At 36.6% G+C, this 12,709-nt stretch overlaps 1 protein-coding gene across 2 annotated transcripts in view; it reads right to left on the minus strand.

The window, feature by feature from the left end:
- LOC100879998 (bruno 3) overlaps positions 1-11,956 on the minus strand; it is a 465,868-nt gene extending 453,912 nt beyond the window's left edge. For both annotated transcript variants that reach the window (XM_076539338.1, XM_076539340.1), the window contains exon 1: positions 11,422-11,956. The gene's annotated coding sequence lies outside the window, so the exon portion shown is untranslated. The remainder of the gene's footprint in view (positions 1-11,421) is intronic.
- Positions 11,957-12,709: the final 753 nt, after the last annotated feature.

Genomic DNA, 12,709 nt, shown 5'->3' on the forward strand with positions numbered 1-12,709 from the left:
AAACTATGAAGTCATCTAATTTTCACATTTCCAAGTTCCCATACTTCCAAATTCCCAAATTTCCAAGTTTCCAATTTCGCAATTTCCTAATTTTCCCATTTTCCAATTTTCCAATTTTCCAATTTTTCAATTCTTCAATTTTTCAATTTTTCAATTTTTCAATTTTTCAATTTTTCAATTTTTCAATTCCTCAGTTTTCCAATTTTATAATTTCCCTATTTTCCAATTTCCAAATTTTCGAATTTCACAAATTGTAAAATTATTTATTTCCCAAATTTCCAAGTCTCTAATTCCCCAATTTCCCAAATTATAAAATTATCAAATACTTAAATTTCCAAATTCCCAAGTTTCCATTTTCCCAATTCCAAAATCCCTATATTGCTAAATTCTTGAATATTTAAATTTCTAAATTCCTAAATTTCTAAACCCCCATATCCCTAAATTCGTAAATTCATAAATTTCTAAATCCCCAGATTTCTAAATTCCTAAATTCCTAAATTCCTAAATGCCTAAGTTCCTAAATTCCTAAATTCCTGAATTCCTCAATTTCTAAATTTCTAAATTCCTGAATTCCTGAATTCCTAAATTCCTAAACTCCTAAATTCCTAAATTCCTAAATTCCTAAATTCCTAAATTCCTAAATTCCTAAATTCCTAAATTCCTAAATTCCTAAATTCCTAAAGTCCACAAGTCCTCAATTTCTAAATTTCTAAATTCTTAAATTCCTAAATTTCCAAATGTCCGTGTTTCAAAATTCCTAAATTTTTCAGTATAAAAATGTCTAAATACTTACGCCTCTCACACCCAAAATTTCCAAACTCCCTGAGTCCCTTTTGAAACAAAGAAATTTGAACTCTCAAATACTAATAACATTAGAATATCATTCTCTTTCACACTTATTTACAATTTCTCTTCTTTTTAAACTAAAAATGAACCAAAAATGAAATTCCCTAAAGTAATACACACGTTAATACTCTATCACCATGAAAATCACCAAAAATTTCAATGAAAACCACCTAAACAAACTGTACAGCTCGTAAAGGGGTCATTCGATCCCTCTAGTAATTCCAGTATTAAAAATGAAAAGCGAAACTAATGTCGAATAGACAAAAGGAAAGAACGACGAATTGAAACAATAGTAGCGAACGGTGAATTGAAACAAAAGAAATTCCCAAATGAACAAGTAAACGTACAGATGGATAAGTAAATGGATAAACAAATAGAATGAATGAGGTAAAGAGGAGAGAAGAAGGACTGAAAGAGAAGAAGAGAACACGCGACGTAAAAGACTTTTGATGTCGAGTCGGTGCAATCTGTCGGCATCCAACAGGAGGCGGAAGTGCGGATGCGCGCGCATACGAATGGCGACGAACGGATTTGCAAGCCAGATTGAAATTTTGAAATTTAAATCTTGCCGGGACTTAAGCTTAAAAAGTCCGGAGGTTCCCGAAGGGACAAATGCATGTATTCCAATACGAGCAAGATCTTGCTAATTGTCGGACAATTTCGGCGGGGACAGAGAAATACAGAGATCAAACGATCTTTTGACACAACAGGCTTGTTTTCCATTCTCTTCAATATCGCCAGACAGTTAAAGTGATAAATTGCAATTGTATCCATACGGAAATAACGCTTTTCTCTCTACGTTTTTGTGAGAGGTTGACTTTGCAAAATAGTTATTTTGTGCTGTTTTGAAAATTCAAAATTTATACTTTTTGGTACTTTTAAAGTTTGCCACTTTGTATATATTGTTCAAGATAGTAGTAAAAATTAATGATTGCTAAGAGAATGATAGATCAGACATTTATTCTACTGATTGCCTCAAACGGCGCGAAAATTCAAATTGATTTTTATGAAAACAAATTTTTGTAAGAAAATGCAACATATTCGTGTAATAAAATTATATATTGGTATTGATTTAAAATGAAGCACTGAAATATATTCTGTTACATCCCCAATTTTATGATAAATAAGATAAAAATATAATTTACCAAAATTTGGTAAAAATTTGGAAACGATAATTATTTCTTTGCATTGTGTCCATATGAACGCTTCTCGTTCTTGTGCTCTTTTTTTCGTGAAAGTCATAAGTTAAGTAGAATTGTTAAGAATTTTATTAAGAAACTTAATAATTGTTAAGAAACTTTTCTAGAAATCTAAAATTCAAAAATCTTAGGTCGTGTCTATCATATATTTAAATTATTTTAAAAAATATTATAAATTAATATCAGACTTAGTTATAGAAAAATGTCTGTCATCTTGGCATAAATGAGATGTAACCTCAAATGGCGGTAAAATTCAAATCTGTTATTGTGAAGATAAACTTGTATGCTCATTTTTCTAAAAGTTATTAAAATTACTTCAACTTAATTTATTGTCAATTAATTTTTAGTATTTCAACATGAAATTAATTCGTAATTCAGTAACAAAAATTATTTACCCTCATTAAATAAAATTGTGGTTCACCGCAGTTACCTGATTTAACCTAGAATAAACCAATGGTACCAGTTTACTACCTACTGCAATAATTCATGTTATAATTAATTCTAGAAGTCTGACATACATATTTGATCCACCCACGTACTTCCATATTTTGCCTGATTCCACTATCGCAAGCATACTAACTCTCCAATCATTTCTGTTATAATTGAGTCCAAAAGTCTGAACCCACATATAAACCCACGTACTTCCTGAGATTACTCCACCGTCCGTAATGAAACCGTAATTTCAATTAAAAATGAATATAAATACGTTCTGACGCTTCACGTGATTTAAACTAAAAAAGCCCAAGAATTTTTTAATATAAAAAGATGAGCGCAAACGGTTCCTAAAAGAATACCATCTGGAAAACTGCTACTCTTTTAGTATCTGGTATCAAAGGTGGGCTAAATTTTGTACATAAAAACCTGAGCAAAAGGTAGAGTTTTGAATCTAACCTCAAAAAATGAATTAAGCACAATAGTTTAGTAATGTGTATATGTTTGGTAATATTGTGTCTTTTCTTCTAGAGATTTTGGTTCCCGAAGATCATATTTATCCGTAACAAATGAAACCACTTTCGCTCGCGGACGATCTTCCGACCTCATTCCTAACGTTAACAAACCGTGCCATTTTCTCTTCATTCGTCCATCCCAAACTCTTACATCTTTCAGTGTGTTCGTTGGTTGGTGAAGTAACTCGTTACTTCACTTTGTTCTTTGAATTGGATAGTTTTCCATTAGCAATCATAACAACGTCCTTTGGCCCATGCCTCTGGACTGATGGAGACGATGAAGAGGGTGCCAACCAAGCAGTTGGGGTGAGTTTGTTTATTCAAGCTTCCGCGTTACCCTCTTCGCGCTACTGATGGAGGTTAGCCTTGTTTTCCGCCCACGTAGTCCGTGTTAATTTCCATTTTTATTACAAAGTGAATTGCATCCCCTCCCAACGGTTCAACGCTTCTCGGCTTACCTGTCTTTCGACTTACTATGCCGTTATCGATACGATAATATCGATCGGAATAGCGGGTCCTGCCGTGTGTGTGATTTATTTGGTCCACTTACCTGAAACAGAAAAATAAATCTTTGTTAATTGGTTGAAATGATTAATGTAGTGATTCAAGTATAAGAAAGAGTGTTATTTTAAGAGGGTTAATTATATAACTATGCATAATTTATTTGGGGATTCAATATTATTTGCAGTGATTAATTAGATGTTATACTATTAGATTTTATTTACAGTAAGTCGTTAGGCATTTTCTGATTTTTTTTTAAATTTAAATTAATAAGATATACTTTCTGTCTTTCATGTAGAATAATTAAAATTTTACATTCTTTACTTTTTATCTGAAATAATAAATATAATTTAACATTTCCTATTTTATATACAAAATGGTAGCAAGATTTAATATTTTTTTATTTCTTATTCAAAATAATATTAAAATATTTTTTTCAATTCTTGTAACAATACTATTAACTGTGATACTTCAACTGACATTCAAACAGTTTTCAAACGAAATCTGCTCATAAAAAATTATACTGACTATAATGTATAAACATATTGGGTCAAAATGACCCTTCAATCCACACATGAAAATGAATTAATTTAAAAAAAGTTTGAAACGAATTTAATTTAAAAACGAAGGAAAGTCAGTAAAAAAATATAAGACGTATATTTAAAATTAAAAATGTTTTTTATCGTGACGGCTTCATGAAAGAGCTAATAAAAATTTGCAATATTTTACCACATTGAACGATCGATCATACGAGCAAGCAGGTGTGAAGATACGCCACAAAACGATCGCAGAAAGTCTCCGATCGTTGAAACACTTGTAAGACTTGACGACCGATAAAAGTTTCAAGATTCCCATCTCCCACGGTCAACGAACGGAAGACGATATGCAATAAAAAAGGAAACTAAGAAATATCAATAGGCACTATCGAGTTTCCGACTGCTCAGGAACTGATATGACCATTGGGGACAATCGAGCATGAGAAACGATATTAGCAATAAAGGCGTAAATAAGTTCGAAGTGCTTTCCCTAGTGACATTTATGTTAGCTGCGGTATTGATCTGAATTTGATCATAAAAAATACCTACGTTACTGCATAATTCGAGTTGTTTAAAGAGAGAGTTCGATTTGAATGCGAACATAACTGATAAAATGTAGCGTCGTGGGTGTCGTATACACGATTAACGTAAAATTTCAATGAGAATCGAAGAATGTTTGTTAAATGCAAGTGTAATGAGATGTTCCGGTGGAAATTATACGACTTGGAAGAAAATTAGAAAATTTGTGAATTTTCTAGTTTAGGAATTTGTATTTGAGAAATGTACATTTATACATTTGTAAATTTTTATACTTGAAAGTTGTAAAATTGGCAAAAAATATTTGGAATTTGAAAAATATGGAAGGCTGAAATTTTTGTTTTATTATTTTTAAATTTTGTAGATCGACACTTCAAAATGGGGAATTAAAAAATTTGATATTTCTGTTTCCAAATTTCTAAATTTCTAAATTTCCAATTTTTCAAATTCTCAAATTTCCAAATTTCCAAAATTCCCTAATTTCTAAAATTTCCAAATTTCAGAATTTCAAAATTTCAAAATTCCAGAACTCCAAAATACCAAACTTTGAAATTTCCAGAATTTTCGAATTTCCAAATTTCCAAATTTCTAAAATTCAAAAATTTCAAAATTCCAAAATTCCAAAATTCCAAAATTCCAAAATACAAAATTCCAAAATTCCAAAATTCCAAAATACAAAATTCCAAAATACAAAATTCCAAAATTTCAAAATTTCAAAATTCCAGAACTCCAAAATACCAAACTTTGAAATATCCAGAATTTTCATATTTCCAAATTTCTAAAATTCCAAAATTCCAAAATTCCAAAATTCAAAATTCCAGAACTCCAAAATACCAAAATTCCAAAGTTCCAAAGTTCGAAAATTCCGTATTTTCAAATTTCCAATTTCCCAAATTTCCTAGTTTCTAAACATCCAAATCTCAAACTCCCAATATCTTAATTCTAAATTGCCAAAATTCCAAAACTCCAAAACTCTAAAACTCCAAATTTCTAAACTTGCAAAAACATACATCTGAAAATCAGAATTTTCCACCTCCACAAATGTCCAAAATTATCATTCCTACTCTCCCTATCTAAAAATTTATGTCAAGTATCTAAAAATCCAGCTTCAGTATTGTTCTCCCCACTCCTCACGATCGACGTAAGTACGCATCTACGAATTACTCCGTTACCATAAAACTGTAAAGACACGAACACTTTTCGCAACCGTGTCTGAGGCGCAATTCGCCGTTAGAAGATGAAGCTATAAACGAGAAATACGTCCCTTTCGATACTGCTAGACGATGGTTACGATATCAGGTATTGGACATATTGGATACAAGCATGTATGCTAGCAAGATCCTCTAGTGCCCAGCGCCTACAGAGGCAGAACCATAACGGAGTATAATTCAGTACAGTTCTGGTGTGTATAGTGCATACTCTATTCTCCGACAATGCAACGTGCACGTTCCCTGTATCCTACTGCAACGCCCTGCCGTAATGCATTATACCTGAGTAGGACACCATTTATATGTGTCCTACACGGACAAAGGTACATAACGTACCTGACCTCGGCCTGTTCTCGTAGCCAAGTTGCATACACGACAGGATCTCGAATCGTATTAAAGGACGTCCTTGCTGCTTGCAACTTGCAGAAAAGTGCCTCCATAAATCCTGATTAGCACGGACGAGATCATTGCTGGGCATGTTACTAGCTTCTACATAGTCTATTTTGTGTTCGCTTCTTGAAAGTGCTGTTTTATGGACATGTGGATCGTATTGACATGTGAACTTGGTGATTTTAGTGAGTTTGAAGATGTGGCATTTTGCAATTTGTAGGTATTTAGCCTTTTTGCAATTTTTAGCAGAGGCTCCTTTGTGGAGACATTTGGAGAATATTGCGTTTATTGTAATTTAGGTGTGCTAGTATTTGGATGATGGAAGGCTGAAATATTCGTATAGTGGGACATGTGGATATGTGGATATTATGTGCTGGGCATGTTACCAGCTTCTGAATGGTCTATTTTGTGTTCGCTTTTTGAAAGTGCTGTTTTATGGACATGTGGATCGCAATGACATGCGAACTCGGAGATTTTTATGGGTTTGAAGATACGGCATTTTGCAATTTTTAGCAGAGGTTCTTTTGTGGAGACATTTGGAGAATCTTGTGTTTATTGTAATTTAGGTGTGCTAGTATTTGGATGATGGAAGGTTGAAATATTTGCATAGTGGGACATGTGGATATGTGGACATTATGTGCACTATTTCATATTTAGTCACATTGTATATTAAACATATTACTTCATATTTTGTCACATTTCGTGTAAGGTACACTATTCCACATTTTGTGGTATTCCACATCTTTCATCTATTAATCTCACCGAATATTATTGCATATCAAGCCACTTTCTTCTGAGTATACAAAGATCTACACAAACTCTATTGAGCTATAGATTATACCAGAAATAAAGAACTGTAAAAATAGCAGGCTATGTCATGTGAACATAGTGAACAAACTGTTAGGACATTGATTACCACATTGAAGATTGATGTGGTCAGACACTGTGATAGAACAAGTTTATTTAGAAAGTTACTTAATCTTTAAATTTCTTCTTTTAATCTGCCAGTGTATAGCATTGTCTCTATGTTAAGTGCCCTCAAACGTTCTTTTCATTTGCTTTTCTATAAATAATTAATTTGACTGAATATATAACATCATTCAGACAACCATCATGGTAGTGCACATGTTACCTTTATTTCGTCGTCACATATGACCAGCATGGCCGTCCACATGTTACCCGAATTCTATCATCACCATTACAGAAGTAACTTCTCATCGTATTAAAGAAAAAATGAAAGATTGTTGACCTAACATAACACCCTCAGCTTTAAGACGTAAACAAAACATTCTGCTAAAAGAAGTCACAGTGATTTATCTGCGATTAACCGGCAAACAACGCGTCAGACTACTAGAATTCTGGTCATGTAATTTGCGACGATGCAGTCTGATGACGTCTCAGATTACGTCGAAAAGCTACAAGTAGAAAATAGAACATTTCATTTATCTTAGCGTATCCCAAATCTCACTGAGAGAACGCAGGCGAATAAACTTCCTCGCCACAGGGAAAACAGATTTCTGCGGCATCGATGAAAAACCGACGGAAAAATGAGGAAATCGAAAATGCCACTCGGAAAAGGAGCCGTTCGCATTGAATTTCAGAGAACAAACACGAAACGGACAAGAAGGGAATTGGGCGTTTGGCAATTTCTGTCAACTTCTATCGGCCCGATGAAAAATGAGCTTCGATCGAGGGAAAAACAGCGCTGCAACGTTCACGGGAATTCCAGAACAGTGCAAAAAGCTAACGTTGAGCTTTTTCGGCACGCTGCAGACGGGAATACATATTCATCGCTGTTCTCACCTTTTCGGCGTAAATCTTTGCTTTCATCCGCGTCAATCGGGGCTACGGGAACGGAAATTGCGAAACGCCGCTGACACGCTGCGTGCCAGTCGATAGGTATTTTCACATCCAGGAAAAATACGTTACAAATCCGACTTTAACCTGCTCAGGCTTCCGGTCACGTAGCCTGCTACAAAGATATATATCGTATATTGCTTGACGTGCTGGCCCTTCTTCACGTATCCCACTTTCACAGCCTCCTTCCAGACACCTACAGACGACTCAGCTAATGTCACACGCGTACGGAAAAGTTATATCGAACTGGGTGTGAATGGATTTTAGAAATTCGTTTTAATACAGACGGTAAATGTAATTACTGAAAGACTGTGTACTGAAGACGTTGAATCTGTTTCGATTAGGGTTTATTTGTATTGTGACGTGGTACATTAGAAGATTTACTTTGGTTAGAAACAATGGTTTCAAGTTTAGGATTGAATATGTACTTTAAAGTACTAATATTTTTGAATTCATGGATTTTTAGGTGACTGAAGTTTAAAGTTTTATAAGTTTGTAGTGTTCAGCTGAAATTTTTGAAGTTTAGCGTAGTTGAACTGTTGAATTTTTAAGACTACAAGTTTCTGAGTTGTTAAATCGGAACGTTTTCAAATACACCCCCAAATTGTAAGTTTTTCACAATTTTTATTCGGTGCAAATGGAACATTTAAATATCAAAGCAACATACTATATAACAGTAGAATTTTAAACAAATTGTGAGTAAGAATGTTGCAGGAAATAAGCGTTTAAAAATACCTGTTTCTGAGAAAACACCTGCACTGCGTGTCTGACCAGTGACGTACAATACTACTTGGAAGCAGCGTTCCTACTCAAACATTCCTATGACTAAACTTCCCGGTAACAAGACAAATGTCCTGTTTCTAGTAACAAGACAAATCTTCCAAAAAATAGAACCTCTAATTTTTGCAATAGTTAACGAATTTAGTACAAAATACGTCGACTTATAATATAAATGACCACTTTGTTATAGTAGAATTTGCGAATGTTCAATAATCCTACACGTTACACTATTTAAAATGGATAACTATGTTTACACAAAAGCCGAAAGAGGTGAACACGTTTGAAAACGGAACAGGTGCGCGGCGTTGTTTGGAAATGGCCGAGACTCGAAGAACAACAAATATCATATGCACATATTTAGCGACTGTATATTGTTTCAAAACAGAGCTAGCTCTTGGCTCGTAGACCAGATTGCTATTCTACAGTTACTTACAAATTCCACGTCTACTAAATTCTGTTTTCACTGCATTAATTTCTAGAGCTCGCTACGTTCACGAGGGAACTCTTTCACCACGAAATTTTCACTTTTGCCATTGACGTATTTACGCATACGTAATGGCGCATTTAATTAGATTACCGTCGAGAATTTAGAGAACGTTTGTAAAGTTCGAGCACAGACAATTTTAGTAAATTCTGCTACGATTCACCGTTGCATTTTTTTAGTTCACATTGCACTAATCACTTCACTGCTATGAATTTACGTTAAGAATATAATTTTGTTCACTGTTCTTGTTGAACGTTTTCAGTGATTTGTGAAAGTTAAATTTCCTCTTCCTGGAAAATCGCTAGAATGGAATATTTTAAGAAACGATAATTGCGTCATGAAAGATATTAACGCTGACATATTGAAAAGGATTATATCCGGCAGAGAACTTATTAATAACGTAGACGTTTAATTTTTAGTTTCCACTGTAAAAATAATCTTATTCCTCTATTGAATCTATTTCTGTTACAACATAATAATTTTGTTTATAAAATCTCATTTCTAACCGCTTTCATTTCAGTTGTTATGGAACTTTCTTTACATCCGTCATTATGAAATAATTTACATCGAACTATAGCTGCTCTTAACATAAGTGACCGCTTTATGACGATTAGAATCGGACATAGCGATAGGATTAATCACATAACTGAAGTGTCTACAGCTTATCTATACTCCCTACAGCAATCGACTCCATTAAATATCAGCTTCAACAATAAAGTCAACTCAGAAGATGACGTATAAGAGAACAAATATTCCAACGATTAAATATTATTATTGCTGTCTCAAGTCAAATATTATTATCATTGAAATTAACACATCTTTCAAATCTTTTAATCTGGATTTCACGATAGATCGAAATGAGCCAGAATCACGTACAAATATTTGTTGTAATTTAATAGGAAAATTAGTGAGTGCTTCTAAACGTAATTTGCTTACAACTTCAAACTTAAGTTGTGACAATTATTTTAATAAATACGTTATTGCACAGCGATTAACTCGTCGACCACCATTTTCCTAGGATTCTATCGTGGAATTATTGCAAACAACATAAACCTATCTATTATTTGTGTTATGTTCTGTTAATGAATCCTACATCCTCTACTTCACAAACTTATTTATTCCCAGTTATTTATTTATTTATCCTCAGTTATTTATACCCTGACTTTAAATTCTCATCCAAACAAAGGTATCTTTTCTAAAATTTTAGTTTCTGAAGATTCTATTTGAAGATAATTGAAGATGGCTAAATAATTAGATGTCATCCTTAAGACATTCGGTCTTCAACAAACAACGAAAAGGCTAAACTAACTACTCTCAAGTATAATTCATTGTTAATTGCGAAAGAAGAATTGCCATTTCTCATTGAAATTACAAGCAATCATGTTTCAGCTGTAGAAGCAAAAATTTCATTCATCCAACTGAGAATTAAAACTGACCAAGGAATTATTTTACCTCCTCCGTTCAAATACCAACAGTACAATAACAGTATACATAATTGGTTTTAGGAAAAAGATAGTCTATAAAATTCTAGTTCCTTAGAAATGAGTTTCACAAAATCCTACAAGAAGAAATCGCATTATAGTCTACAAGCAGGGTCTGAACCTTAGTGATAAAAGGAATGAATGAACCTTAGTGTTTGAACTCATATTTTCCTGGACCATTTTAAAAATAAACACACGAAATATATTGTAACTTCAACGTTTCAGTTACAATGTAGCCCGAAATGTGTCCCCGGTCTAAAGAAGCAAGGAAGCTCCGTTTATGTTTAATCTGTGCCATAAGAAATGTGGGCGATAATAGACATTCGAAATCCATGCGGCAGAATTTCAGGCCATAAACAGTTTCGCGGGAATATCAGCGAATCCTTAAGCTCCCGATTACCGGCTTTGGAGTTTTGTTCTCGGAGGCGGCAACAGGTTACCAGCACGCGCCGCTCGCCGAGTCGTCGAGTCGACCACGGGGACGGTCGCGTGTGCGTGTCTGCGCGCTCATTTCTCGCGTGTTCCTCTCCCTTTCTCCCATTCTCACTGCTTTCTCCTCCTTCTCTCTCACTCTCGCTCATTCGAACTCTCACTCAGCCTCTTCGTCCCTTTCTTTCGCGCCTAACCGGGATAAACGTGCGTGTGCAAATCTAACCTATGATCCATATGCGTGGCTGACCAATGAGTGTCCTACGTCGCTGCACGCACACGTGCCACACGAGGTGCGAGGACGTTGAGGGCAAGCGCGAGGACGTCGGGGGCAACCACGAGGAAGATCACCGCACAAGCTTGACGACCTCTTCGCTGCGTGTCCTCACTGACGCGTGTCACACTCGCCACGCTCTCGCTGTCTTACTTTTCTCTCCTCCCACACACGCGGCCAAACGGCACCGTAGCTCCGGTGCTTGTTCGTTACTGTCAACGTTTGTCTATCGTCGTCGATCAGTTTGTTCACTGTTACTCGCCCGGGTACCGTCACCGGGTTACGGAACAAAAATTCGTCGGACCACCGTAACAACGTGCGAGATGTCGGCGTTAATGGACGGTGAACAGGATCTTCACGGACTAGTTTTTCTTCTTTTTTTATCGAAACACAATTCGGAAACACACGCAGCGCGCGGCGTGGCGTGGCGTAGCGGCGAGTCGGATGGCTGACTGGCGGAGAACCGACGACTCTCGTTCGGTCTCGGTTCTCGGTCGTGGCCGTGGGGATCGCTGGTGGCTGGTAACGCGCGCGGGAGGGTGCCCGCCGGAAGGCTAAAGGGGAGGACGAGGAGGTGGAAGCCGAGGGAGTTGGTTGCTCGAAATCGGTGGTAGGGTAGCGGCAACGGTGGTGGCGAACGTCGGCTCTGCACACGACCATCGGAGGGAGGATGGTTCGCCGGAAGACCGAGCGAGAGGTCCGCGCGGAAACCGAGCGTAAGGGTGGAGAGGAAAGAGATACCGGCGAAGGGAGAGGAAGACGCGATAAAAGTGGAAAGTTGAACGGAGATGTGTCGAGCAAGAGGGCACAAGGAGAGGGATAAAAGAGGGGAGAAGAAAGGAGACAGTCGATCTCCGCGTGCTGATGTAACAGAGGGCGCTCTATCCCTTCCTATCCTGCGTGAGCGCGAGCAAGGGCGAATGGACACGAGCGAGAGGGAGAGTCAGCTAGCTGGAGAGGGGTTAGACACGGGGTTGCCTACCCTCCGTGTGTAGCGAAGTAGCAACAGGCGGCCGCGATTCTCTCTCTTCTGTCGCAAGGACGATGAGCGTCGCGCGCCACGTTTCTTGTTGGCGGCAGGCGCCGCTGCCGTCGACGCTCTGACGTCACAGCATCGTGACGTAGGCGTGGTCACGGATGCGCACTAACACCTCGCCTGTCACCGTTGTCATAGTGACTGCTTCGCCGATGCCCGCGTTTCGCCGTCGTTCCCGATACGTCCCCCGCGCCACCAACCCTC

The sequence above is a fragment of the Megachile rotundata genome, chromosome 13, assembly GCF_050947335.1.
Source record: "Megachile rotundata isolate GNS110a chromosome 13, iyMegRotu1, whole genome shotgun sequence".
In the NCBI taxonomy this organism is placed as follows: Eukaryota; Metazoa; Arthropoda; class Insecta; order Hymenoptera; family Megachilidae; genus Megachile; species Megachile rotundata.